Raw genomic sequence first — 14,478 nt, 5'->3', positions numbered from 1 at the left:
GTTACAAGAAAGTTTTTTAGTGTCAACCTTTTTTTTTAAAATTAAATTATTACATTAAATATTCTAATACATTTTAATGAATCTAATATTCTAATGTTTCTGATAGTTTTACTTTTCTAAATAATGTAAAATATGTAATATATATATAATAGCAATATAATATAAAATGTGTAGTAGATGTCATGTAATTCTTTCTATACTGGTGATATGGGGGACCATGAATTTGTGTTTGATGGTGGCATATATGCCCATAATGTAACGACAAATGAAACGTGAAAACTGGGTGCCATATTATCTACTTTTTTGTAGCAGAAGCAGGAACACGTTTTTACAGCAAGAAAAAATGGTCGAACTCAATTTATGTTCTTGTATTTTAACTGGTAGGTACCCGTAATGATAGGTACTGAAGTCACTGATTATTATTTATTGTAAACTGTTCTGGAGACCAAAGTATATATACCATAACCAATCTACTATATTTAAACAATACAGGTTGTAAGGACTATAATTGAGATCTTAATATGTGTTTCTTGGAGAAAAGGCAAGTCTAGGATGGGATAAAACATGAATTTACATAGATGTCCGAAACGTTATAGCACGAGTGGATATAATCAGCAGGAATATTCTGTGGTCGTCGGTGCAATTATTACTACCTTGCATGCCATTTAGGGGGCAAAAGGTTTGGATTTATATATTTAAAAAAAAAATACTATAGCAATGAGTACAAAAGATAAAACCTGTCAAATTCTATATTTTTATATGACCACATATCCAGAGTTTGAATCTTGAAATCTGCATAGGTTTTCTCCAGGGAGCTAAAATAGCACGTTTTAAGTAAATGCTTCAGTTATGCTCAGAAGGAGTAAATACTCTTTTCAAGGAAATGATTGCCTATAATGGTCATTCACTTTCCAGTTCAAATATGCTTTTGCGTATATCGCCTAGCTGTTTGTGTAAGTTATTCCAGCATGTACCTTCTATACAAATTTCTAGCTTGATTATGACACTACTAAATGTGAAAATCAATTCAGCATCAGTAACACTTTTTAAATTACATTCACACCGAGGATTGACCGTTAAGAGCTCATTACTGTTATTTTTCTAGAGTGTGGTTTATTAAACACAGTTACCTAATAAGCATCTTTGCTGGTGCAAATTGCTGAAAACAGTAATGAGTCTGATTAGACTTCATTTCAATTACAACGGCTTGTCAAGCAAGAAAAGAAAAAAAAAAAGAATAAAATAAAAAGGCTATGGATGTTACTGTGTTTTGAGATTTTTCTGCTCAGAAAAGGAATGATATTAAAAGGAAAAAAAACCCTTTACGCTGTCTTTCTAAAGGTCTGTAATGAGTAGAAAATTGTCCTTGCAGTAGGCCAATTTATGCAGTGGAAAATTGGATGGACAGAGTAAACGACGATAAAGTTTTCTTACAAAATGGAATTGTCCGCTAGAGCTATTAAGGAAAAAGAATACCCAGAATTTTTAAGTAATAGTAATGCTATTCTTGGGATGGGCATTGGCTTGATGTTTTGTGTATTGTAAGTAAGCAGTATAATTACTAGATTTGTTGATCTTAAGATAGTAATTTCATCTGAATATGACCTTTACTTCTTTTTTTTAAATTCTTTGTTTTTTATATGTAGACCTCGAAAACATAAGGTAGTGTTAATAGTACGTCTCATACTGCCATACCTGGGAAAGGGTTGGCTGCCCAGCAGGACCGGCAATGTCGAGGTGTCTCCAGCGGCTGCCTGATGGCATAAGTGTGGCCGATGGCTGCACATGTGTGGCCAATGGCTGCATATGTGTGGCCACACACTATGCTTTCTGCTCACATATACCTAAAGGCAGAGGGAAGTGGGGAGAGAAGAGGCAGGAGTGGGTGGAGAATGGGCAGGTCCTGGGCAGGAAGTGGGTGTGACCAAACACTTCGCAAACCCCACTGCTTGGAGTCTCGGCCAAGCAGTGCTTCACATGGAGACTCTTGGCAAGTTTCCAGGTACAAAACAGTTAGAATAGAATACTTAGTTTTTCCAGTGTGATTTTAGGTTTTCTATAATGTCATAATAACTGGATTTCTTAGGCTAGCCATATCTTTTTATTTTTCTATTTTTTTATTATTATTATTCTTTCTCATTTATTTTAAAATTGTGAAATAATTCAACTTTTATCACATAGAAGCATGTTCCAACAGTCTGGAAGTTTATAACTTAATATCTTAATATCTATTATGTCCATAAGAACTAGAATATTATATATTTTTTCAGTAGCACTTTTGGATGGCAGCAGAATAAGTTTTATTTTACTTTTTAAAATTGTAATAATAACTGGATTATTGGGCCTAAGAGGCTACTAATATCTCCTGAATATTATTTCCTTTTTTAATTTATTATTCTTTCTGATATATGTAAAAAATCGTGAAATAATTTAACATTTTTATTGCAGTTTTACACCTTGAAAACATGTTCCAGCAGTCAGGAAATTTGTAAGTTAATATTAATAGATATTACAGTCAATTTAGGTGCAAAATGTAGGTTATTTAAGAACGTTAAATGTCTAACCCCCATTAAATTATTCTGAGACATTACTTCTCAAATTGGAAAAAACGGTTTTAATGCAAAATGCTTTATGGTGATTAAGCTGTCATTTTTCATCAATTGGTTACTTTAGTAACATTTTAATGCTTTTGTGAGTTCTGTGGGCAGCATGTACAACTCTTTGTTTTGCAAAATCTTCAAAATATGCCTTCTGATCATACAATTTGACATTGAAATAGATGAGATGTTTTTAAAACATATAGGGTAAGAAGAGAAATGTGACATAAAAGAATGTACAGAATAAGAATGTCGATTGACAACATGATGTCCATTGCATTCCGAAGCATAAGTATAATATGTATTGTAGGTATGGCATAAATGATAATGACAGTTGTATATGACTTAATAAAAAGGAATAATGAGGAATGTTTAATATTTTTCCATACGTTATTATGTCAAGTGTTTACAAAGAGAACCAATGTGGCTCTTTATGGTTCATGGTCTTTAACTAGAGTTCGTCATTTACTCTTCGTGGTGATGATATTATCACAGACTCGTGGAAATTCTCAAGGTGTGACCCTGAGCTTCATGTTTGTTGCCTCCGTTTTAGGGCGAATAGGCAGATTCTCAGGGTCACACAATCTAGAGCTGACTCCATTTGGTAAAATAATGCAATTATATCTAAGTATACTAGCTGCTGTTTTTTGAATGGTGTATCACAACGGAAAGCCTCATTTGAATAATAACGTAATCCAGACTATCTTTAGAAGTAGATTATTAGAACCATTGGGTTGCTGCCATTAGAGACTCACTATAAAATAATTCTTCTTGCCAATTTTTGAAGGGATGATTTTTTGACGAGTCTCAAGGCCAGCCCATTCAGAACCTAAGGTTCATAAGTACGTATGTTACTGGCATGTATTTTGAAATTTGTAGTGTTTTGTTAGGTTAGACAAGGGAAGCTCGTTACTAGGTCAATTCCAAGACTACAAAACCCATGTTGACGTAAATTATTATTATTTATTGTTATTTACCATATGCTGTAGTGCTGTACAATGGGTAGACAGGAGATAACAAGTAGTATATAAAATAACAAAACCTGTTTGCATGATTTACATAAATTAGATTGCTACTACATATTTTCATTACCCTTACTACAATCAAATCATCCTCACCCGAGAGTTCTTAAAATAAAGTAACCATTTTATAATGTTTGCATATATTTGCTTACCCATTGATCATACAATGTATAAATATATAATTTGTGATGAAACATATGATCATGTATCTAGTAGGTTGTATTAAGCCTGTTGTCAATTAGCAGCCAATACAATAAATCTGCTCTACCATATAATAAGTTCTATAAATGTTTTCCAAGTGTTATAAATGTGTTGTGTTGAAGACACTTAATCTTAATACAGTGCCTTGAATTTTATATGTAGCTTTTTCCACAACCATCAGATGCAGGAGTGAATTATACAGAGGTCTCTAGAGTGAAGGACATTGAATTAATGCACCCTGTCTTATCAACATTTTTTTTTAGAACACGAAGGTACATTTTTTTATTATAGCATTAATCACGGTATCCTGAACAATACACAAAAAAGCATTAGCTATGTTCTATCATGTTCAGATAAAAAGTTAATACTTATAGGACATTGTCATATGCATACTGTACATGGCATCTTTAAATGTAGCTGTATTTATATTTAGATTTTTATTCATTTTCTTGATCTTAAATAAAACTGTGGTAAATATATATGACTCGGCTTAAAAAAATTTGGCAACTAAGTTGAATGCTGAAAGACTCTTAAAATACTGAATTGCTTGTTCATTCAAAACTAAGGCCTGCAGTCATTAGACCTATAAATTTGTTTTTTGACCCCTGTTAGCTCAGTCTATTGGGTCAAAATTGAGTACAGCTTATTTCAAATGTACTCAAACTGATCTTTTCCTTGATGGAATGCTAAAACGAACCCCATATAAAGTATGTGCATTTATAGGTCTGTGTTTGTGCATGGTTAAATGTGCAGGTTTTTATAGGCAATAAAAAAGCAGATAAGAAACCAGCAGTGGTTTAGAGATAATGTATTGTGCTTTGCTCCTGGCGTTTGAAAACCAGAACTATCTTTCCATAGACCTGTATCCTAAGTATTATAGAAAATAGAGCTTTTGTTCTTGTATAACGTATTGGCACCAAGGAAAACAAATGAGTACATAAGACCATATTCCTCTTAATTTATACATAGACACATTCTGAATGTCCCCAAACAAGAGAGTCTGAGCCTGAGTAAGCACCAGCTGAACCCCCTTCGTTGGAGATAGGTCCCTGCTTGTGACCAGGGAACTACCGTAGTGAAAGAACCGACTTTCTTTCTACTAATGCCAGATCAGACATTGGGAAAGGATGGAATAGATCCTCACGACCTACACACCGTATACAGTATATGGTTGAGGCATATACCAGCCACATTTTTAGGTTTCCACATTTTCAGGAGAAATTGGAGTAACAGGGTCATGTTTAAACTCGGTTTGCATAACAGGAATGCTAATTCCTATACAAAGGGTGTCAGACTTGTACTTAATTCGCCCATAGATTCTTTAAGGTTTCCCAATTTAAAATGCACTCAAAGAGTTAACAGTGTGCCTCACTTAACAGTGATCTGCTAAGTATTACTGTCACTAGGCTTGAAAACTGTTAGATGCCCCTAACCTAATTCAGCACTGGGCCAGTAAGAATGGAAGATTTAGGTCTTCAAAGTTATCAGAAAACAAGATTGTCCAAAGTCAAACCTTGCAGGAATCCATAAAAAAGTGATTTATTAAATTAAAACTGCTCAGAAATGTTATCTGCACCTTACCGAAAACCTTACAAGAAATTGCCTGTAAGTGAACATCATTCAGTTAATGTGTATATCCCCTTTTTGGATTTCAAATTTTCTCACTTGTGATATTTCACTTAGCAGCTTAACCTTTTTGAAAAAGCTGATGCCTCTGGCGGTGAGTGTGTTAATTTGACCTTTTTTGCAAATTTTGCATATGCTTATTGAAGGCGGATGACATTTTATCACCCGCTACATTTTCACGTGCACTGACTACACATCAGCCAAACTTGATTTTGGAATTAGGAATTTTTGGTCCTTGTGAGACAAACTAGATGAAATTCTTTAGCTTCGATCATTTTGAGTACTGATGATTTTGTACATAGTCATTTGCTTTCTGTCTCTTGTCTTGTATGTATCTGCTTAAGGTCACAGATTCCAGCTTGGCTGTAGGATTTCCTTACAATCTTTTAAAAGTCGACCAGCAGAATAACATTGCCAGTGGCCAACTTCAACTGTCTTGGCCAAACAGACATTGGATGAAAAAGAGAACGTTAAAATGACGAAATTCCACAAATTTTGCAGAATTTCAAGCACAGGATATATATATATATATATAGTTTTTATGTAAATGGCACATTTTGACCAAGGTCAGGATCTTTATAGTGCTTGATTATAACTCCCATCAGTCAGCCAAGACATTACCTAAGCTAAACTTTACACGATATATGTATATATTACCTGAGGTCTCCTATTTCATGTCATTGTGGGCAGTTTCAAATATATGATCTTTGACAACTCCAATAATTCACTGCCAGCCGTATCTCAAATACAGAAACGTACGCTCGTGTACAGATTTATTTCATCTCGGTTCTGTATTCCTTATTTAGTCTGAAGCACACCATTAACTAACAACATTTGGCTTAAACAATCTGTGCAAAATGGGAAAAAAGCCTTCTTCATGAGTATTGACTTTCTGCTTATTTCCCAGGGCTGCTTGCGGCAGGACTCTTTGCAGGCACTTACCCGTGTGCCCTAGCCGAGGTGTCATCCTGGTGATGCTACCTCATCCAGCCTGACAGCAGAGACCCCAGAGGGGCCTTGTTTAAAGATTGCAGAATCAAGCAGCTCTGGGATTCAAGATACTTTGTGCAAAATACTTTTTTTAGTTCTTGCTCCTTTTTCGGATCATTTTCCCCACTTCCTCTTTAAATAACACTAGGATTAGAGGATTCTTATGCAAGGTGAAACAAATGTGTTTTACTGCAAATAGTTACATTATAGTTATCTGTCAAAGTCATGTAGGACAGGGCCTTTGCGTTGAGTTTCTTTTCCCCCCAGATCCTTCATTTAAGAATTTAATGTACTTACTAAACTAATATAATGCAGTTTAGAAAACCACATTATGTGTTTTCCAGCAACTTCCTGTTGTCCAAATCTGTGTGAATATTCTCCTCCATTAACTTATTACTCTTATTTTGTAAACTACCGACATGGACTAATTTCAAGTTTGAGTCCATCTAAAAACTCCCCCCCGTCCCACTGGTGGTTCGGTTCTTGTGGGTGGACAACATGCAGAGGAGTTTTGTTATACAGAGGGCTTGGCCATTTTAGCCCAACCCTTGTTTGTCTCATATTGTACCATAGCCATCTTATCACCTATACAGAATATACTGGACTAAAAAGAAGAAAAAACAAAACAGTAGTACACGTCTGTAAATACGTCTGTATGAGAAGCCTACTTAAAGCATCAGACTGGATTCTCTCCGCAACACTAAAGCGCTGCTTGTGCACTTTAGCTTTTTATTTTTTTTTTTTTTTATGTAGTTCGCAAAAAAACCTAATTGCACATCAATGCAATTGCAATAACATATATTAGGAATCGAATCCTGCTGTTTAATTCATTTATTGTGTAATTGCCCCAATCCTTCCCACCTTGTTTTTGGTATTTCAAAGTCATTAAGTCGGAAACATGACAGCGGTGCCAGGCTTGGCATGATTCTCTTTGACTAAAATCTTGTAAATTAACACAATTAGTGCAGCATCATCCTGCTAATTAACTTCCAGGGTCTGGTGCAGAAATTTTGCAAACAAGGGAAGAAGAAATCCGTAGGGAATGAATGTGCCATTCTGTTAGCAAACTGTGTTTTGAATAGGGTTTCTTTTAGTTGGGGGCGAAATGAAATATTGGGTTCCCAAATTATTTTGATACACAGATATTACAATGTATGTCACAATAGCTGCTTAAAATGATTTAATTATTAAAAGCACAAAAGGCCTTGATAGCATGAAAGGGCAATAGTAATTTGAGTTTAATTATGTATAATAGAAATAATGTGAGTCATTTTTGGGGAGCATCAGTTAATTTCTACATAACCAGTTAATAGGTGCTGTACAAAACACTACAGTCAATGTGACATTAAAACCACAGCATAAGAGTGGTAATACCTGATAATGGGATTTAGTTATAACTTATTTTACCTAGTTCTTGCTGCCTATCCGTAGAAGGGTCATTTTTGGTAATTCATTGGTCCTTTTAATTTCTTGGCACTTTAGAGGCTAAAAAGCAGAAATAGAAAACCGGCCGAAAAGTGATGTTTTTTTTGTGTGCACATGTTGTTCCTGAGGTTCTACATCAGAACTCAGGAGCAGAGAGAAGCCAGTTGTAATTCATACCGAGTTGTACGCTTTGTATGATGAAAGCGACGGATGGCTGCGTTAGAGATTGCCTTGTTGCACTTCACGAAGCAGATTTGAAACTGTCGTGGACCACTTTAGATGAGAGTTGGATTATGGAATGACCTGCAGTGTCTGTGTCATATTGTGCATTATGTAACGCTAACTAGATGTTCAGCACCAAATAAGAGAGGTATCCTAGATGTGATCCGTCAGCTGTGTCTCACATTTTTAGATTGAGGAGGGGAAAAAAAAAAGAAATCTGAAACTGATATCTGAAAGACAGAATAGTGGAGTACGATATTATTACCCAAGATGTGTATTGCGTGTTAAGGGCACTGTAAAGATAATTAATAGTTTGGTGAAAAAGCAATTGTGTTGTTTCTTAATTTTATGGATTCTGTTAATATATGACATGTTATTTATAAAAGATTGCAAAGTATAACAAATATTTACTTATGTTTATCAAAATAACGTATTTTGTCCCTTTTTTGTTTCCTTACCTTTTAGGCTTGAAGATGCAGTGGACGCCGGAGCACGCACAGTGGCCGGAACAGCACTTTGATATAACTTCAACTACACGGTCACCAGCTCATAAAGTTGAAGCATACCGTGGCCACTTGCAGCGTACATACCAGTATGCATGGGCCAATGATGACATCTCGGCCCTTACTGCATCTAACCTGCTTAAGAAATACGCAGAAAAGTATTCTGGAATCTTGGATGGTTCCATGGAGAGACCTATATTGGGTAATTACACTGAAGCTCAATCTGGCCTTGTCAGTGGTCGAAAAAATGAAAGCGAACCTTGGCAGAGCTCTTTGAATTCTGAAAGTGTTTATTCTATGAACTGTGTCACAGATGTTATTGCAGCTAGTAAAGCTGGGGTGGGAGCAGCTATCCCACCATCAGATGTCTCTGCCAGCATAGGCAGTTCCCCTGGAGTGGCAAGCAACCTGACGGAACCTAGTTATTCTAGTAGTACATGTGGTAGTCACACGGTACCTAGTATTCATTCAGGACTACCATCTCAGGAATATGCCACAGGATATAATGGTTCATATTTGCATACCAGTTACAGCAGTCAATCCACAACTGCCCTTCCATCTCCCCATCCATCCCCCCTTCACAGTTCTGGAATTTTACAGCCCCCTCCACCACCTCCACCACCTCCAGCCCTGGTGCCAGGTTACAATGGGGGCTCAAATCTTTCCAGTTACAATTATCCACCTGCTAGTTATCCCCCTCAGTCCTCTGTTGGGTCCGGGTATAGCCCTGGAGGTGCTCCTCCTCCCTCTGCTTACCTTCCTTCAGGCATCCCTGCACCTACCCCTCTTCCTCCCTCAACAGTACCAGGATATAGCTATCAGAGTCATGGTTTGACACCAATCGCACCATCTGCCCTCACCAACAGCTCAGCTAGTTCACTAAAACGAAAGGCTTTCTACATGGCAGGGCAAGGAGACATAGACTCCAGTTATGGAAATTATAGTTATGGCCAACAGAGAAATTGTCATAGCCCAATGTATAGAATGTCCGATACAGGCATTTCCAGTTCCAATAGGGGAAATGGTTTTGACAGAGGTTCTGAGACTTCTTTAGCCTTTAAGCCAACCAAGCAATTAGTGGCATCTGATCAACAACGAAAATTCAACAGTCAATCCACAAGAGCTCTAACACCACCTTCTTACAGCAGTTCAAAGAATTCAAGATCAAGTGAATCTTTTGGAAAGTACAACTCCACTGGAATTAATGAACACAGTGACGAGCATAGACAGCTCCTTCCACACCCATTACAAGGCCCTGGTCTTCATACAGCTACCTCATCCAACCACTCTGTGGACGAACAGCTGAAGAACACAGACACGCACCTCATTGACCTTGTAACTAATGAAATAATAAACCAGGGACATCCAGTAGACTGGGATGAAATTGCTGGTCTTGATTTAGTAAAGGCTTTCATAAAAGAAGAGGTTTTATGGCCTGTAATCAGATCTGATGCCTTTAGTGGACTCACTGCCTTGCCTCGGAGCATTCTTTTATTTGGACCCAGAGGAACAGGCAAAACACTGTTGGGCAGATGTATAGCTAGTCAACTTGGTGCCACGTTTTTTAAAATTTCTGGCTCAAATCTTGTCACAAAGTGGATAACAGAGGGGGAAAAAATCGTCCATGCATCTTTTCTTGTGGCAAGGTGTCGACAACCATCGGTGATTTTTGTTAGTGACGTTGATATGCTCCTTTCATCTCATGTGAGTGAAGAACACAGTCCAATAAGTCGGATGAGAACAGAATTTCTAATGCAGATAGACACCGTTCTTTCTTCTCCAGAGGACCAAATAGTTGTTATTTGTGCCACAAGTAAACCAGAAGAAATAGATGAATCTCTAAGGAGATATTTCATGAAGAGACTTTTAATTCCACTTCCAGACAGCACAGCCAGACACCAGATTATTATACAACTGCTCTCACAGCACAATTACTGTCTCAATGACAAAGAAGTTGCACTCCTAGTCCAGCGCACAGAAGGTTTTTCTGGACTGGATGTCGCTCGCTTGTGTCAGGAAGCCGTGGTAGGTCCTCTCCATGCCATAGCTCCATCAGATCTTTCAGCCATTATGCCCAACCAGTTGAGGCCTGTGACATATCAAGACTTTGAAAATGTATTCTGCAAGATTCAACCTAGCATATCTCAAAAAGAACTTGATACATATATTGAATGGAACAAAATGTTTGGTTGCAATCAGTGATAATCCTCAAACATTGGCACATAAAACATAAGGGACATGGGGAATAGAGCTCCCTTTTTGGTAGCGTCCTAATTATAAAAGGTACCGAGGCATCCACGATAACCTTGAATCTGAAGAGTCAGGGTAGACTTGAAAGAAACACGCATCAGTTCTACAGAATTAAATCATATATGACAAAGAACATACATTGGTGTTAAATTCCGTTCAAGCTAGTCAGCTCCCGAAAAAAGAAGCAGAATGGAAGTGGGTTGACCTGGAAGGATGTAAACCCTATTTGTTGATTCCATTCTGCTGTTCTTGAGGTTTAGTTGCTGTCAAGTGCCTGACGTGGTGCTTTTTGTTATTTTTATGTTATTTTCTTGTTTTGTTTTTTTATTATTAGATTATTTTGTTTGCCTCACAATTACGTTGGTGGCATGTGCTAATATAAAGAGCTTTAACTTCAAAAAATTTACTGGACTGGGATGAACGGTTGAGTTGAGAGACGAGAGAAGCCAGATTTGCCATTTCTGTGAGCAACCGTATTCCTCAAACCTGTCTGTTCTGCATAACAGTAAACAGGGAAAATATAATCTGGACCATAATTTCTGCAGTTCATTTCTGTTAATGTGCTGTCTGCAAAAACAAACCAACAAACAAACAAAAAACTCAGGAACGTGATTGATTTGTACAGTACCTCAAAGGAATGTGTTAAAAGCACTATATGTACTGCTGAGAAGGGGGAAAGGGGTGGGTGTCAATGTTACTTTATATTAAATTGTATGTTTACCTCAACAATTGGAAAGTGGTATGGAAAATTACTTTTTTATGTATTTGGTTAATTCTAAAGGAAAAAAAGGCTTCACACTGTGTTTATTTACAGAATGGTAAAGTGGTCACTGAAACAGTGAAACGCAACTGCAGCCTCTCTATTGTTCTTGCACTATAACACCCTTAATCCCAACCCGTCCAGAGTTCGGTATTGGCTGTTATAGTCCAAGAAGAGATACGGGACTCTGAGTTTTCCTACTGTGGTTCACAATGAGCAGATCCATTGTTTATAACAATCCCTGTAATTATATTCATAAAGTGCAAATATTCTTTACATATCAGTATTTATTAGATGTAACTGGAATAATCTGAAATTTGAAAACACGTCATCACTTTAGAACACACAATTCTCTTTCCACAGCCGACTCAAATGGCTAGATTTACAAAGTGTCAAATGCCTGTTTTGAAGAGAACAAACCTATCATAGGCCTGGAGTAATTAATAAGTGGACAAACATAATAACACGTCTGTGTTTACCTTATACATATATGAGTATATATATATATATATATATATATATATATATATAGTGTATGAGTGTGGGAGTGTATGTATGTAATGTGGTATGTAATTAGACTTTGCATTATATATAGCCTAGTTCCAGCAAGGTAACATATAAAACAAATTTCCAAATGATTAAGAAACAACCATTTGTGGATTTAGTTGCACCCAGCCAAATATCTGCTGGAGAATATTTGATAGTTTGGAGGTTGAGTGCAAGAACATTGAATGAGTATATATATATATATATATATATATATACATATAATACATGTGTGTGTGCGCGCGCGTCTGTCTTTATGAGTATAAAATATAAACTCATACGTTAAAAACATTATGTTTGCCTATTTAAATTCTTCGGCCTGATAAACTAGTTCATATATATTATGTTTTTCAATGCTGCCAAAAAAACACAGCAGATTACAACCAAAATATGTATTACTTGTTTTAAACCATAGTTTGGGGATATTGTGGTGTACACTTGGGACATGTTGCTATACACAAACATTCTTAAAATGTACAATTATATTTACTTTTACATCCCTGAAGAACATCTTAATGCCGTTTTCCAAACTCAATGTTTAGCTTTATTGTATAGTTTTTCTCTTTTTCACCAACGTTTAACACCGTTATACATACTGTCAGCCGCCCATATTGGACACATTGGTCATTGCTGGTTTTCTTTCGCTTCATTTTCCTGAATTATACTGTATGTCATTAGAATAATATTTCCCCATGCTCTTCACTGTGAATTTTGTTATTTGAAGGCTAATACCTGTGGTATGCTGTTATTATTTAAGCTTGTGCCATCTTTCACTCTGCTTTTTGTATGTTTTTTTTCTTTTATTGTTTATTTCATCATGTGCTACTCTTCTTTTGTGATAGTTTTTATATGTTGGGTAAAGACATTTATTGACAACAACTATCCCAAATCATAAGCAGCATGGACAGACTAGCCTGGCTTTTTGAATGTATTGTTTTGTTTACTTTACCAGAGACAGTAACAAAACTGTTTCGAAGCAGTTTTTGATGTAAATTTAAGATGTAATAAATGCACTGAGCGTCGTATCAAAGAAATTTCTCTAAATCCTGATTTTTCTGTTTCTCTCATGTATGGTTTGGAACATTCCACTCATAGACGTTCACAATGGGAAAAAGGGGGACATGGTGGTTACAAAAGGCAAATATCTGCTGAGTTGTTTTTTTTTTCTGGGAATAATACAACATCACTATATAAACAGAGAGGACCAGTATATAGATGATAAACATCCAATAAAAAAGGATATTGTTGGCAGTGGCACAAGGATCATCCCAAATACCAAAACAGGCTTTACCTTTTCATTGATGTTGGATGCTCGCTTGCCTTTTCATTAAAATGGTTTAATTGTGCTTGGGATTGGGGTATTATTGTAGAGTATCTGATATCTGGTAGCAAGGAAAAGCTGTCAGCTAGCACTACACACAGATTAACACACACTTAATACACAGACTCACACTGATATTTGTTTTGTCAGAATATCTAAATGGCTCCGTAACCAAAGATTCTATGTCTTCTTAGATTTATTTCTTATACAAAGTATACATACATACAGCACCAATTGAGGACAGATGTTAGTAAGAGGATAATGAAACCTGGGTCCTGTAGGCTCTAGGTTTTTGAAATGATTTTGGAAAAAGAGAGTAGAAGATAAGGTAGGAGCAGCAAGAAGAGGATAGGAAAGGAAAGACGTTTGCCTCAAGTCTTTATACCTTTTTTACAATATTGGTTAGGGTGACTTTTACCTTCTATAGCAATCTCTACAATGATATGATACAGTATGTACAAATATTATGCACCTACTACGTCATACAAGAGTTCCAGGGAGACCTAGTGATTCTGCCACATGATTAAAACACATGTTCCTGGCTATCATACTTAGAGAAAAGAAAACAGATTTCTTACACACACATACTCACTCTTTATGTCTCTCTTCAGGGCTGCTCACACATAGTCAGGGGTAACATCTCAATGACATGGAAAGACCAGGCTCCATGACAGGGCTTGTGGGATTGCTGCTTAGGGCATTTAGTCAAACGTCCTTTACAACCATGTAGCTGCCTACCCTTACACATGGTGCACGCTGCCACACTACTACTGCAGGGTGACATAACTTTGTGTTTTGGAGAATTAGAGAAAATAAAATTGTCATACTTTTCTTCTAAAATCTTAAATGGCAGTGCATTCCAACCAGACCCACAATATTTACTACATACACATGATAGTAGTTTAAAAGCATTATCTAAAATATTTCCAGGCCTGGGAGTACTTGTAGTAATGCTATAGTAACGGCTGATGAATACTGCCTTAGGAATGCATTTTATAAATAACACTAAAAAAAA

General features: G+C 36.5%; 1 pseudogene; it reads left to right on the top strand.

The window, feature by feature from the left end:
* Positions 1–8,556: 8,556 nt before the first annotated feature.
* Positions 8,557–10,788, top strand: LOC149285912 (fidgetin pseudogene; annotated as a pseudogene).
* The last annotated feature ends 3,690 nt before the right edge of the window (positions 10,789–14,478 follow it).

The sequence above is a fragment of the Sceloporus occidentalis genome, unplaced genomic scaffold (genome assembly GCF_023333645.1).
Source record: "Sceloporus occidentalis isolate IW3139 unplaced genomic scaffold, rSceOcc1.0.p SCAF_74, whole genome shotgun sequence".
NCBI lineage: Eukaryota > Metazoa > Chordata > Lepidosauria > Squamata > Phrynosomatidae > Sceloporus > Sceloporus occidentalis.
The sequence above is the reverse complement of the archived record's forward strand: the minus strand, read 5'-3'. Positions and strand labels throughout refer to the sequence as shown.